This window comes from Notolepis coatsorum (genome assembly GCF_963971535.1).
Source record: "Notolepis coatsorum genome assembly, chromosome: 4".
Taxonomy (NCBI): domain Eukaryota; kingdom Metazoa; phylum Chordata; class Actinopteri; order Aulopiformes; family Paralepididae; genus Notolepis; species Notolepis coatsorum.
This window is the reverse complement of record NC_140168.1, coordinates 110,244,660-110,256,901: the sequence shown is the minus strand read 5'-3', so window position 1 is coordinate 110,256,901 and position 12,242 is coordinate 110,244,660.

Here is a 12,242-nt window from a genome sequence, read left to right as displayed (position 1 = left end):
AATTCTGTTAGTGCTAACGTAATAGAGTAACAATGGTCTGAACTTGAGTTGTAAAAAAACGTGTTACTCAAGTTTTTCTGTAGTAGTTAGTAGTCCAGAGGTAGTATTTCCCCAGAAGGTGGTATGGCTTACAAATCCAGACGGAGCCATAGCCTGCAGCCTTATGTAGTACATATCCAAATTTCATAAAGATCCATTCAGAAATGAGTGATTAGGAGTGATTCTGGTAAACTGTGTACAAAGAAAAACTCAGTTTTCTCATAGACTTCAATTCATTTGGCTTCATGTTAAAGAATTTAGTTGTTCACCTAGATCCCTGATTCACACATCCCCACATGGGGTATCATTGGAAGCCACACTCATTGGCTACAAAGATCCACAATCATTTTCGAGATTGGATCTAGATTGACGGAACTACTGCAGCCTGAGTCGGGAGTGGTATTTTGCGCAATACCGTGTACTTTGCACAAGCCTCAAATACCGGCATGTAACTCGAGAACCGCTGAACAGATTTTGTCGGATTTTGTCACTATCGACAGGCAACAAATAAACCTTCAATTCGATATATAGATTGTATTACAAAATATGCACACCCGAGCCACTAGGGGTTGCCAAAGTGCCGGTTGCAAAAAGTCAGAAAAATGTCCCATATGAGGGACGTTGCAGCTTAAGAGGATCTTGGTCTCCAGTAAAATGATGTAACAACATACTGTAGTGGGGATATTGTTATGATTGTTTTTTTTTGTTTTTTTCTTTATCGCTAAAAACTAGTTTCAAACAAAATCTAAAGCTGCCTTTTATATAAAAGAAAAGGGAATTGAAAATATATATTTTTTAAATCAAATCAAATCAAATCAAATCTATGTGGTTTCAGCCAGTGATTGATTGATTGATTGAATAGATTGAAGACTTTATTAACAGATTGCAGAATGGGTACAATACAGTACGGCTAAATACACACAATTGTTAAGGGGATGCAGACCAGAGAAAGACTTTCGTCTTGTTTAGCGAGGGCTGCTACTGTAGAATTGCTCCACCTGCCGGCCAAATCCTCCCCCCTGACCGACCTTTCCATCACAGTCGAGAATGCAGCTGTGACCGCGTCCCCGACCGCCAAGAACCTTGGTGTTGTCCTCGACGACCAGTTGAACTTCTCTGCTCACATCGCAGCGACAACCAGAACCTGCCGATTCCTCCTGAGCAACGTCAGAAGGATACGCCCCTTCCTGACAAAAGAAGCCACCCAACTCCTCGTCCTCCTGACAAAAGAAGCCACCCAACTCCTCGTCCAATCAACAGTCATCTCCCGCCTCGACTACTGCAACGCACTGCTCGCTGGCCTCCCGGCCACTGCCACTAAGCCTCTTCAACTCATTCAGAACGCAGCGGCCCGCCTGATCTCAAACCTACCGAAGTCGGCCCATGTCACCCCACTTCTTAGGGACCTGCACTGGCTCCCCATTGCTGCACGAATCCGCTTCAAGGCCCTTGACCTAGCATACCGTGCGGCAAAGGGAACTGCTCCCGCCTACCTCCGGTCAATGGTCTCTAACTACACACCCTCAAGACCCCTACGCTCTGCATCTTCTGGCCGCCTCAGACCTACTCCTATCCAAGCTCCGGGAGGGTCATCAAAGAGAAGTCGCCTATTCTCAGTCCTTGCCCCACAATGGTGGAATGAACTACCCACCCCAGTTAGGACAGCCGAAACACGTCCAATCTTTCGCCGTCGACTAAAGACTCACTTCTTCAACCATTATCTGAATAAAAAAAAAAAAAAAAAAAAAATCTAACCCTAACTAACCATACTGTCATGCACTTGTCCTAATAAACTAACCTACACTGTAGCACTCAACACTTTGATGAACATTGTTACTCAGCTGATAGAGTTGTGCTCTTCCTGATGGCTTGTCGTACAGAACTTGTAAGTCGCTTTGGATAAAAGCGTCAGCTAAATGACTAAATGTAAATGTAAATGTAAATGTAGCGTTACAAACGTAAAGAAACAGGAAAGCTCGAGCGGGCTGGACCGATACGTTTTATTTATTTATTTTATTTATATAGCACCTTTCTAGATACAGGATTACAAAGTGCTTTCCAATCAAAAGAAATTAAGAGCATCAAACAACATCATTAATACGTAGAACCAATTAAACACACCAACTAGAGATATAATACAAAATAAGACCAAGATAAAACGAGCCAAACGCCTGTCTGAACAGTCGCGTTTTTAGCTGTTTTTTAAACGAGTTGCCTGTTTCTACTGATCTCGGAGAGAAAGGGAGGGCGTTCCACAGTTTGGGAGCAGCTACCTGAAAGGCACGATCACCCCGGGTTGCAAGCCCGGGCCCTAGGGACCGACAATAGAAGTTTGTCAGAGGATCTAAGGGCCCGGTTTGATGAGTGAGGTATAAGAAGGTCTGAGATGTATCCAGGTGATAGACCATGAAGGGCTCTAAAAGTAGTGAGTAGCACCTTCAAATGAACTCAACATGTTAAAGGGAGCCAGTGTAGGAAGGCCAACATAGGTGTGATATGAGACGTCTTATTATTTCTGGTTAAAAGTCTAGCAGCTAGCGGCGTCCCAGTGGCCCACGCAGCCGTCCCGGGTTCGCCTCCCGCTCCCGGGCTGATTTGTCGCATCTCCTGCCCACATCTTCTCCCGTTCTCCCTCTCCTCCTCCAAAAAAAAGCTGTAAAAATGCTAAAATAAATCTAAAACAATCAAATAAAAAAGTCTAGCAGCTGCATTTTGGACAATTTGCAGGCGGTCCAAAGCAGACTTATTTAAAGAGGTAACAAGTTATTACAATAATCCAAACGGAATGAAATAAAAGCATTAGTCGTTTTTAAACCTCTGAGCCGCTTCCCTATAGGGGGCCGAACGAGCCTCTACACCGACCGGCCTCACCTTTGATCACCCGGCATGAGGACGTAGCGGAGCCTTTAGCAAGCAAAGCAAAACAAAACGAACTCATGGGAGAAACATGGACGGCTGGATCTGACTGATCATCCCCAGGGAAGAGGTCTGTGTGGGCCTTTCTGTACAGTGACCTCTGACCGTCACGCTTATGGAGAGAAAACCAAATACAGCAATAGAGGAACGCAACAAAGAAACCCACCGGCCCACAATAGGTCCCTCCCGAGTTCATAAACCACCGGCGGTCAATCAACCCGCAACCCTTTTACTTCCAGAAGAGAAGTGACTTCCACAAACAAGCAGCTGTAATTCCCTATTGTTAGCTTCTGTCGTGGTTTGGGATCTCGACACGATTAAAAGCGGAATCACCTTCAACCCAGTCGGACCTGCTTTTGTCACAGCGGAGGGGTTTTCTGCAGGACGGTCAGGGGGGTTTGTATACACGCACGCTCCACTTGGCGCATTACCTCTGCTTCACGTGTTTCCGCCCCAAGTTTGTTCAGGGTCTGTAACAAAGAAAGTGACTTATTATCGCCCGCTGAAGGAGTTATCTGCACATGTACGGTTTGGTAATTGCTGCCGTCGAGTGAGCAGACTGAATTGGACGTGACACTGAACCATTATTAGGAAATCAAATGCTGTTTTTGCAAATTATGTGAGTTTGGCTGAGCACAGTGAATCGCCCTTGTGAGGCTCATGAAAAGTTAATCTAGCCACGATCACAGGGCTTTCAGCAGCACAGCGTAAGGGCAGAGGTGCCTGCCTGCTTGAGACCGGCAAAGGTATTCACTGCCACGCACCACTTGTGGAAAATATTATGAATGAAGTGAACTTTATTATTTGAAAATCTATAAATTCAGTTTTCCTAAATTGAGATTTCATTATATATTGAAAATAAATATGAATTCATTCCACATGAGCAACAACTGAGGTCTCGTATTATAGACATCGAGAAGCAGCTCTGGTTATTATTAGTGGTGTGTGATTTGCAAATAATTAGTTCATTATAAACTCCATCTCCACTAGGAGGTAGCTTGGGGGGGGATCATTCATTTGGTTGCGTGTTTCGTCTGTCCATCTGGAGCTAATCTCACGAGGCTGAGAGCCTGTTTCCTATCACCCTTCCTATGCTTCCTAACATCCTTCCTAACATTCGTCCTATGCTTCCTATAACCTAGGGTGACCAAATGTCCTCTTTTGTCAGGACACTTTTCACACCCTGTCCGGGGCGTCCGGTGGGGTTTTCTAAATCATGAAAATGTCCGGTTTTCATTGTTTTTCACGGGACCATTAACCCTTTGGGTGCCGTTAACGTAGAACTGCGTTTTTGTCGCCCGACGGTTGAGTGCCGGAAACGTAGATCTACATTTTTCTCACTGTATTTATTTTATTCGCTATTGCCAGTCATAATTCAGCGAGGCACCTTGCTCCAGGGCCCATTTCATGTATGCACAAGGACGACGGGGGGGGGGGGGGGGGGGAGTCTCTACTAGGAGGTGGTCCAGGGGGGGGGGGGGGGGGGGTGAGTCTCTACTAGGAGGTGGTCCAGAGGGGGGGGGGGGGCTGAGTCTCTACTAGGAGGTGGTCCAGAGGGGGGGGGGGGGGGGGCTGAGTCTCTACTAGGAGGTGGTCCAGAGGGGGGGGGGGAGTCTCTACTAGGAGGTGGTCCAGGGGGGGGGGGGGGGGCTGAGTCTCTACTAGGAGGTGGTCCAGAGGGGGGGGGGTGAGTCTCTACTAGGGGGTGGTCCAGAGGGGGGGGGGGTGAGTCTCTACTAGGAGGTGGTCCAGAGGGGGGGGGGGGGTGAGTCTCTACTAGGAGGTGGTCCAGAGGGGAGGGGGGGGGGGGGGGTGAGTCTCTACTAGGAGGTGGTCTGGAGGGGGGGGGTGAGTCTCTACTAGGAGGTGGTCTGGAGGGGGGGGGGGGCTGAGTCTCTACTAGGAGGTGGTCCAGGGGGGGGGGGGGAGTCTCTACTAGGAGGTGGTCCAGAGGGGGGGGGGGTGAGTCTCTACTAGGAGGTGGTCCAGAGGGGGGGGGGGTGAGTCTCTACTAGGAGGTGGTCCAGGGGGGGGGGGGGAGTCTCTACTAGGAGGTGGTCCAGAGGGGGGGGGGTGAGTCTCTACTAGGAGGTGGTCCAGAGGGGGGGGGGGGAGTCTCTACTAGGAGGTGGTCCAGGGGGTTTGTTTATTTCATAAAATTTTTCCCGACATAATGCTAAATGCCCCGACCAGATCCGTGACTCCGTTGCGATACAGATTAATTATCTTCTCAAAATAGTATAAGTGGCTATCTTTTATGGTATTTTACCACTGGTTGAAAACCACTGCTGTAGATCACTGCCGATGTGCGTGCAGAACCTTTATTTCAGCGGGGACTGTACGTGTTTATTTAACGTTACTGTACAATATATGTGTGTATTAAAAGACGGAGCTGTCTTTTATTGTAATATAATAGTTATTAATATTAAAAATTATAATAATAATTTATAATATCACCAGAGCGCATCAGGTGCATGATGAAATAGCGGGGAACATAGGACCCGGGGAACATAGTGTAAAGTTTTAGAATGAAGGCTCCGACACATTGATTCCAGTTTGACTCTTTATGAACCTTTTCAAGCTTACAGACACATTCCTGCTGTTATGGCTAGAACTACCACAATGACAATACTCCCGCTGCTTCTCCGTAGTGCACTGACAAGCTCACCCGAGTGTCTTGCTCTTGAGGAGTAAAACATAGAGCGCCCTCTATAGGTCAGAACTAAACATTACCAAGCTCACTGAACATTATGAACATAAAGTCAACTATGTGAACCATGGACATTACAACCCTATTTTCTTTAACAATAACTACACATTAGTTGAACTCAACAATGTATTTTAGAACATTATTACATTATGCACATTATTCAAAGTCAGTGAGGTATGATGGGGGTCTTCTGCTTTCCCTCACTGGGTACCTGTGACCAGGTGGCTGTGGCCTGGGGCTGTCAGGGCATACACGTTCTGCAGTGTAGTGAGGATCTATTTCAGTCCAGTCTATGACACCTTGCATGTCAGCTGATTGAGAGTGGTGATCATCCACCTTAGGTAAATTCTTAAAGTGGGATGAGTTTCTGGTGATGACATGATTGTTACGTTTAGCTGTCACCATGGAGCCTTTGATCACGATGATCTTGTATGGGTGGGGATTGTAAGCAGGGCATAGCTTCCCTTCCTTCTTTTGATGACAGAGAACTCTATCACCAGCCTTCAGAGCCAAAGGAACCACATGGCGCCTCCTTTCCGCATTATGTTTCATCCTGTCCTTCGCCATTGCATCTGCTCGTCGTATTTTTGCATCAGTCGGAGACTGACAGTGGACAGCAGGCGTGGGTAGCTTGATCCTCAGAGGCCTACCAAACAGCACATCAGCTGGAGCCATCCCAGTGGAGCAGTGTGGCGTGGCACGGTAGTTGCGTAGAAATGCATATAGAGTCTGTTTCCATGGACGACCTTCAACATGTGTAGCCCGTATATTCTTCTCCAAGGTGCGCATGAACCGTTCTGCCTCTCCATTCGCCTGAGGCCACAATGGAGTTATCTTTCTGTGTTTAAAACCCAAATATGTTGCAAAATCTGCAAATTCCGAGCTCTGAAAGGGGGGGCCATTATCCGTTTTGACCTGCAGTGGAATTCCCAGTGTTGAGAATATCTTGTCGAGTTTAGGGATAGTGGCCCTGGCTGACGTGGACTGAAGAATCTCAACCTCTGGGTACCTTGAATATTCATCAACAACTACCAAAAGATAATCCCCAGAGGGGAATGGACCACAGAAATCAACACTAACCTTTTCCCATGGTGACGATGGCAGATCAGACATGCAGAGGGGTTCTTGTGTGTGATTGGGCACAACAGCCTGACATGGGATGCAGCCAGCTATCATTGCCTCCACTTGCTTGTCAATTCCAGGGAATCAGACTTTCTCCCTGATCAGCTTCTTAGTTTTGACCACCCCCTGGTGGCCTTCATGTGCAAGTGATATTGCTCTGACTTGTAAAGAGTGGGGGACGACAATCTTTGTGCCACGCAGTACAGTGTCACCATTAACAGTCACTGTCAGTTCATCTTTTATTTTCTTGAACGACACAAGAGCAGATCTGTCAACTCCATCAATAGAGTCCCGTTTGTCAGACAGCAACCTCCAAGAGTCATCTTTAATGAGTCGAATTACTTCACGTAGAGTGGGATCAGTTGTGGTTGCATCCTGAATTTCCGCCAGTGTCATCGCCTTGGGTACAGCATTTTCAGTGACAAAGTCTGACATAGCGTGAGAGATGTGTGATACCTGTGCCGGGTGGCGCGACATGTAATCCGCCGGGTTGTCTTTGCCAGCCTTGTAACAGACTGTGTAGTTGTATGGTTGCAGACGCAGGCTCCAGCGCTCTATACGAGCAGGTGGTTTGGATTTGGGGTTATTGAAAATCCATTCCAATGGTTTGTGATCACTGACAAGTGTGAAGGCTGCACCATAGAGGTATATGTGAAAATGTTCACAGCCCCAGACAATAGCAAGGGCCTCACGTTCTGTCTGTGAATACTTTTGTTCAATGGGGGACAGTGCTCTACTTGCATAGCTTATCACTCTGGCCGGCTCATTTGGACTGTTCCTTTGTGTCAATACAGCCCCAAGACCTACTGGGCTTGCATCAACAACCAGTTCAGTTAGTTTGTGTGGGTCAAAGTAGGTCATCACAGCGTCACTAGTAAGGCTGCGTTTCATCTCATTAAGAGACCTCTGGTGTTCTTCGGTCCACGTCCAATGAGCAGATTTCCTTGTCAGGTCTCGCAAGGGTTGAGTTATGGTGGCAAAATCCTTTATGAATCGGGCGCTGTAGTTTGCCATGCCAAGGAGACTGCGTATCTCACTTGCATTGGTCGGGGCAGCAGCATCATGAATCGCCTGAACCTTCTTAGGATCTGGAGAGAAACCTCCATCTGAGAACGTATATCCGAAGAAGTCAAGAGTGGTCTGTGCGTATGAGCACTTGGCCTTGTTGAGAGTCAGGTTTTTTTCTTTCAGTCGCTGAACGGTTGCCCTGAGAGCTTGATCATGGGCAGCCCTGGTTTCCCCAAAAACCAGAATGTCATCACTGAGGTTGATGACTCCTGGAATGCCATCCAGGGCCTGTTGAATGGCATTTTGGAACACCTCTGCAGCCGACGAGACCCCAAAGCTCAGTCTCTTGTAACGTTGTAGCCCTACATGAGTGGAGAATGTTGTGATGTATCGTGAGGATGGATCCAGTTCTAGCTGATGATATCCACTGTTTAAATCCAGCTTTGAGAATAACTTGGCTCCATTGAGTGCCTGTATCACATCATCTACTGTGGGTGTGAGATGTCTTTCTCTTTCGATGGCACAATTTGGTACGCTCATGTCCACACATATACGCACACCTTCCGGGTCTTTTGGCTTTGGAACAACAACTATCGGAGAAACCCATGGAGTGGGGCCATCAACCTTTTCAATTACATCGAGATCCTCCAGGCGTTGTAGTTCAGCTTCAATCCGCTTCCTCACATGAAACGGCACTCTTCTATGAGGTTGTGTGACAGTAGAAACGTCTTTATTTATGTGCAACTTGACTTGAACCCCATCCAACTTGCCCAATCCATGGAATAGACCATCGTACTCAGTGAGGATATCATCCACTGTATTTGCTTCTGTCTGTTTGCAAGCTGATGTGGGCTGTATGTCGACCGGTTGTCGTGGAGATGTGAGCTGTTCCTGCTGCTCTGGGGATGTATGAAGGGCATTAGCAATCTTGATTAGCCCAAGTTGACTGGCAGTGTCATATCCGAGTAAACTGCCATTATTTCCTTGTAACACATGGAATGTTGTAGTTGTGAACTGTGATTTGGACTCCACCAGCGAGGTGAATTTTCCCAGGGCAGGTAGTGGCTTACGAGAGCCATAGGGAAATATGGGAACAGTGCATTTGGTGAGTGGGGGCTTATATGTCAGTCTCTGGTAAGTTGCCTCATCAATGATATTTACAGTTGCCCCTGTATCCAGCATCACATTTATTTTGCAGTCACCAACCTTTATGTTTGCATGTGGGAGGTCTGATTTAGTTTGAGAAAGTGTGTACAGATACTCCTCAGAAGATTCTCTGTCTGCATGTGTTGAGTTTGGTGTGATTTCCCTGTCACTGGTGTGCATATAATGCACTTCATGACGGTCTCTGGTGCCCCCTTGTTGTCGTTTGGAACGACAACACTTTGAGAAGTGTCCTTGTTTACCGCAGGGGTTGCACGTTCTCCCCCTCGCTGGGCACGGTGTTTCCTCACGATGGGGAGAAGTGCCAGAGCAATTATAGCATCTTTTATTTGTAGCTCCCCTCCCCATATTCATAGCCAAAACATCTTCCCTCATGTTTCCTTGAGCCGAACTGTGTCGTGTTTGCTCCATTCCTGATGCTTGAGTCTCAGCAAGTGCCATGGTTCTACCTAGTGATAGTAGCTCAGTCAGCGTCATCTCCGGTTTCTGTAATGCTTGACGTCGCAGCTTATTACATGTGCACGTCTGGATAATCATCATCTTGATCTCTCTTCCAATATCAGAAAACTCACAGGTTGCTGCTAGCTGTCGCAGCCTAGTGTGATAAGAGTCGAGACTTTCTCCAGCCAATTGTATAGCTTGTCTGAATTTGTAAGTCTCGTATGTGACGTTGAGTTTAGGGGAAAAATTCTCACTCAGTTTATCTTTAGCTTTTTTATAGTCTTTTGCGTCACCCGTGTCTGACAGTGTATCAAAAATGTCCTGTACACCTTCCCCTGCATAATGTAGAAGCATCGCACGTTGTCTTGTTTCATCCTTGACATCCAACGCAACAATGACATTTTCAAAGCGCTGTATCCACTTTCTCCAACGGATAGATGAGCTGTGATCGTCACTTGTATCAAAAGTAGGGAACGATGGTAATGCAGCAGCCATGGTTATACAAAAATATAACTTTTACTCCTCGTCGCCAGTGTAAAGTTTTAGAATGAAGGCTCCGACACATTGATTCCAGTTTGACTCTTTATGAACGTTTTCAAGCTTACAGACACATTCCTGCTGTTATGGCTAGAACTACCACAATGACAATACTCCCGCTGCTTCTCCGTAGTGCACTGACAAGCTCACCCGAGTGTCTTGCTCTTGAGGAGTAAAACATAGAGCGCCCTCTATAGGTCAGAACTAAACATTACCAAGCTCACTGAACATTATGAACATAAAGTCAACTATGTGAACCATGGACATTACACATAGGACCCTTTTTTGTTGTGAAGTGTACATTTGAGAACACTACCGTAGACAGAGAAATGAAGCAAGCTGACATGGTCGGCCCTCACACAACTCAGTCGCTTTTTCGGAAGCCGCAACGGGAGTGGGGAACATAGGACCCGGGGAACATAGAACCCTTTTTATCTCGAGCGGGGAACATAGAACCCGGGGAACATAGAAACCGGGGAATATAGACATGCTCCCAGAACAGTCAGTGTTTTTGTCTGTTTGTTAGTGTTAGCATGCTAATAACTATAAGGAGAACAGTCAGTGTTTTTGTCTGTTTGTTAGTGTTAGCATGCTAATAACTATAAGGGGAACAGTCAGTGTTTTTGTCTGTTTGTTAGTGTTAGCATGCTAATAACTATAAAGAGAACAGTCAGTGTTTTTGTCTGTTTGTTAGTGTTAGCATGCTAATGCTAATAACTATAAGGAGAACAGTCAGTGTTGTCTGTTTGTTAGTGTTAGCATGCTAATAACTATAAGGAGAACAGTCAGTGTTTTTGTCTGTTTGTTAGTGTTAGCATGCTAATGCTAATAACTATAAGGAGAACAGTCAGTGTTGTTGTCTGTGTGTTTGTTAGTGTTAGCATGCTAATGCTAATGCTAATAGGAGAACAGTCAAGTGTTTTTGTGCGTTTGTACGTCTGTGTCCAGCCGCCTGGTGGAGATGTATAGATTTCTAGTTGTGTTATGATGGGGGGCTTTTCAACGGTGACACACAGGCGCGCGCACACACACACACACACCCACGCACGCACGCACGCACGCACGCACACACACACACACGCACACACACACACACACACACACAGCAGTGGCGGCCGGTATGAACTACACTTGGGTGGTCGCAATCATCTGACCAAGCTGGCCAAGCGAATTCTGACTCATAACGTTACCAACATTAAGTCGAGTTAATTGATTCATACTACATTTGTACACGTATGATCATCAAATCAACAATGAACACATATATATAGGCCTATCTATCTTGTCATTTTAAACAAGTTACCATTCATATTCATTCAGCCATTATGCAATACCCGGCCACAGCGAAATTAACACGCTGTGTTGAGAGAGCGAGAGCGAGAGAGAGAGAGAGAGAGAGAGAGAGAGAGAGAGAGAGAGAGAGAGAGAGAGAGAGAGAGAGAGAGAGAGAGAGAGAGAGAGAGAGAGCGAGAGAGAGACAGACCGCATTAACTCATTAACTCACTGTAGTTAGTTGAAACGTGGTCCGGAGGGCTTGATAAAGTGTATAATGTCCACTGTCCCACAGAGAGCGTCTCAGAGAAATGCGGCTACGTAAATGATAGACGCTGCTGCTTAGACCGCTTCAAATCGCGCCCGGCTTCCATCATAATACATCATAATTCAACGCACAGCGCATTACGCACTGATTGGCTGCGACGGATACAGCGATGATGAAGCGGCGTGCACGCGCACTCAGAGTGCTATTGCGCCTAGCCCGAGAGAAATACGGCGAGGAGAAATGCGGCTACGGTAACGGAACGTATTCTCTATCAGACAGTGAGTCACTTCCTGTTCAGGAAAACGATTATTTATATTTGATATATTAACGTTATATTGTGCATTGGAAACACAAACACTTAAAATGAGTAAATATTATTCATTTTAAACATGTTTATATTATTTATAGGGCTATAAAACAAAAAACAAAAACAAAAATATTTCTTGTTCTGCTCTCTTTTAACCAGGGTTAACAGCCCTGGTTAAAACCTTGTCAGGTCTCGCAAGGGTTGAGTTATGGTGGCAAAATCCTTTATGAATCGGGCGCTGTAGTTTGCCATGCCAAGGAGACTGCGTATCTCACTTGCATTGGTCGGGGCAGCAGCATCATGAATCGCCTGAACCTTCTTAGGATCTGGAGAGAAACCTCCATCTGAGAACGTATATCCGAAGAAGTCAAGAGTGGTCTGTGCGTATGAGCACTTGGCCTTGTTGAGAGTCAGGTTTTTTTCTTTCAGTCGCTGAACGGTTGCCCTGAGAGCTTGAT